The sequence below is a fragment of the Dipteris shenzhenensis genome, chromosome 24, assembly GCF_047967505.1.
Source record: "Dipteris shenzhenensis isolate YYH24624 ecotype China chromosome 24, Dip_SZ_1.0, whole genome shotgun sequence".
Taxonomy (NCBI): domain Eukaryota; kingdom Viridiplantae; phylum Streptophyta; class Polypodiopsida; order Gleicheniales; family Dipteridaceae; genus Dipteris; species Dipteris shenzhenensis.
Window position 1 is genome coordinate 40605768 of NC_141619.1, and position 3910 is coordinate 40609677.

Sequence of the window (3910 nt, forward strand, 5' to 3'; positions counted from 1 at the left end):
TCCCTCTTGCTCCCTGTTAGGCTTCTAGATTGGCAGTTTCTCCCTTTGACAGGGATCATCAGGGGGAGAGGGGGGGGCTGTCACTCTCTGTCTCTAAGTCTGGAGGTGGGTCTAGCTGTGCCAGCGTGGTGCCTTGATCTTGGGCTTGGCCATGGGGGATGGAGAGAGTGTGCAAGAGAAAGGGTGAGGGTGCGAGAGATAGGGTGGAAATCTCAAGGGCAAGTGGGAGGTGGTGTGGGAGTGGAGAGCTCTTTAAACAATGAAATGAAAATGAGGGCGCATTCTCTTATATAGGGACAAAAATCCTAATTTTTTAAAAATACTTGTTTCAATAAAAACCCTTAAAAAGTAAAATTAGTGCAACCTTGAGCTAAATACTTACAATTAACATCCCATAACACAAAATTTCTCATTTATACTGCAACTCATGTCCATTATACATTGGCTTTACTGTAAATCACATAACTAAAATTACAAATAAATTCTAAAACTTATGAATGGGCATCCACATTGGAAGAGTCTACACCATCATTTCCATCTATCTCCACCCATATGCACCCTTGTCTATGATGGGTTGCACGCCAACTTGCATGATTATGTCTTGCATTCGATGAGTTGTATATTCTTTTTCAACATTCCGTGTTAACATCTTGCACTACATGGGACACTAAGGACTCTTTGAATGCTAGTGTTGCAGCTACTCTTATTTTGATATGCATGTACCACCATTGAACCAATTGAACCATTGGGCCTGACTTAGTTCTACCACCCTCGTGTTGGGTCGCTCTATTATATGCACAACGTGCTTGCCAATGCAATCTTTCCATGCCCTGAGTGGACCACACTACGATGCTTCCATAATTCCATGCCATGTATGGTGCATGAGCATATAATATGTGTTGCCAAATACAAAAACAAATCAGTAAATATAGGACCATTCAATATGCACATCTCAATATCCAAGTTAGAGATTACCATGTACTTTGTGAAATGATTCTTTCCCCAAGCTATCTCCATATTCTGGCTAAAGTCATTCACAACATTGATGAAACACTGTGCATCATCTTCTTCGAATCTTTTCTTTTGTAGTAAAGGTACCAAGCTATTAAGAGCTAACCACCCTCACGCCTTTTCCAGTCTTTTTTGTCCCTTCCCCCCTCATTTACAATAGGCATTGTGTAACTTTCTCCATACATCAAACTCATTAGCACGTTTGAGCTTGTCATTCTTCTTCTTTGCAAAAAGGAATTTTAAAGCCTTGACACCACCAAAGCTTGGCTTATAAGGAACATTGCCTGTTTTTCCAAATCTTTTCTCATCTTTTGTAATCTTTACTTGCCCAGAGTGTAGTCCCATACCTGAAAGAACCTTTTTAATTCTTGCAATCATCCTCTCACTCTCTTGTTGGGGTTTCAAGTTATATGCATCAATGATGTTTGCACCAACTTTTCAATTATTCTCAAAATTTCATGAAGCATACAAATGTGTACTCACTCAAGAGGAATTTCAAGAATTGGGCTCCATGATAGATCTTTCCCTGGAGCATCCCTATCTAGTGCCTTAGTTTGATCTATCTCTGCAAGTTCAGAGGCCCACTACTTTTGATTCTTTTTACCACCCTTTGCATGTACTCTCGTTTGCATGCATAGTGGACAAGGATGGCTTGTATTTGCTCCATGTGCCACATTAAACATACATTTAATAGTCTTGAGGTCACTAGCTTGGTTGGATTGGAATGTTAGGGTCCTTGGTGGCCTCTTTTTGCTGGCATGTAATTACATTCACAGGTTGTGATATTACACTTGTCAGCCCCATACTTTGACGGTCCACCCCAATTATGCCGATTGGGATGTCAGGCTTAACCTCTATATGTTGTGGGACCTTATTTTTCATGGGACAATCCATACAGGCATGTACTATGCCAGAATCTCTATAGAGTGGTTGGAATGTAGTGGGGCTACCATGATGAGGGCACTCTGTGATCCAGTGATTTTCTTCACAACTGTAGCACTTGATTGGTGCTTGATATGTGTTGGGATGTACTTGATTTGCATAGAGTGGTATTAGTCCCTTTGTGACTTCTACATAGTACATTGGGTACTCTGCTTCATACTTAACTGGCGAGTCTACTTCCTCGGCTTGTAATTGATGTATTGGAACTGCTTGAGGAGCTAGATTTGGCACTCTTGGATATGGTCATGGATTTAAATTCCTGAGTAATTGTGGGACTTGTGTCCAAACAAGAACATGATTTAGCCTCAAAGCTGGGGGTGCTTGTGCAAGTGCCGGTTGCCTGTACACTAGCATGGGTGCCGTTTGGTATTGTTGAGGTCGAGGTGGGTTGTTGCACATGTTGAAGATGCAACTCTTCTCATCATGGCCGCCGACGATGCAGATATGGCACCACAACCTTGGCGGTGGATTTGCTTGTGCAATGATCTTGGCTCTTAGGACCGGGCACTCATTTGCTATACGATTGGCCATGCAGTGTGGACACCAGACATTTTCTCACCGTGGATAAGTGTGAGGTGGCGGCTGTGACAAGTGAAGATTTTGTTCCATGGCTTGCATCGGGTAAAATTTTTAGGTGAGCAGACCCAGGCGAGCGGCCACAATTTAGGCAAGCAGATTGACATGATTCCAAAAACAAAGTCATAGCTCATTCAATGGTCTACAACTTCCTAGTTCACTTCATTACTCTATTCCTCACACATCATCTGATATCTATGTCCAAAAATTGCTATGTACTCTCTTTTTCCTAATGGATGTAATAAACAGTGAAAAACACAAACCATAGAGATAAAATGAAACATCTGTTCAAAGAAATGGTCCACAAAATTTAAACAAATATAAGTTAAAAATACATAAACATCTTTTCAAAACCCTAGAGCACAACATGTACATTGTCATCACAAAATAGGGAGAAATCATTCCCCTTTCTTGGCAATGGATGCATGTGCTCTAAGGGCCTCAAGTAAACAATCACCATGTCATCATCTTTCTCAAGAGAGACACAATGTTTGCCTACCTCTGCACATGCACATGCCATGTTGCCCGTGCTTGCAAATGCATCCACAACCATGTCCCCCTCCTGCATGAATGTGTGCAAGAGAAACCTAGAAACAAGCTCCTCAATTATTAACAAACCAACCATACGCAAAGACTGAAAAAAGCACTTGTAAATTAAAATCACCTGCTCAATCCAAGTTGTCTCTCTGCACCACCTCGCACGAACTTGCATCCCTCTTGTGTGCCTTTGAAGGTGGGGAATTTTGTCTGCCTTATCCACTTTGACTGGCTAACGCATATGTCATTGCCAAGGCTCTTCTCTGCTAAGGCTTTATTGTAGTAGGTGGGGATCTTGCATCTACGATGCTGCCACATACCCAAGACTAGACAAGTCATCTTTAACCATGAAAACATAAACTTCTACAAATTCATACATAAACATATCTAAAACTGTATGACCATTTAAATGATATTTCACGTACCATCTCCTTGGCATTCTCTCACATGTAGCCACAGTCAAGATATACCATCAGCGTGCAAACTAGCTCAAATCCATTATCCATTTCCCCCAACAGAACAAAACACATATGTTCTGGCAAGCAAGTACTGATGACCCACCCCCTATCTTTGACTATATGGTTTGCAAATGCTGGAATAGCATCCACAAGACCCATATTTAACTACTTCCACTCTAGAATCTCCTTTTCGAAGATGTGCTCAGATCTGGGAAAGTAGTTTGCCCACATCATGCTTGCAGCTACCTTTGTTTCTTTCTCTTCAATTGTGATGGATGGAGGAATCAACATCTTTAAGGCACTCACCCTAAAAACAAACTATCCAAGTATGGACATGGGCAAGTTGTACCATGCCTTTAAGGGCTCACTCCTCTCCTTCAACAACA

The 3910-nt window shown here is 41.5% G+C and overlaps 1 long non-coding RNA gene across 1 annotated transcript; it reads right to left on the bottom strand.

Annotated features, from left to right (window-relative positions):
• Positions 1-3014: 3014 nt before the first annotated feature.
• Positions 3015-3677, bottom strand: LOC147886598 (uncharacterized). The gene is made up of 3 exons (XR_015543278.1): positions 3514-3677; positions 3194-3375; positions 3015-3116 (listed from the first exon to the last, which is right to left on the bottom strand). It is a non-coding gene; the product is annotated as an uncharacterized LOC147886598 (long non-coding RNA).
• Positions 3678-3910: the final 233 nt, after the last annotated feature.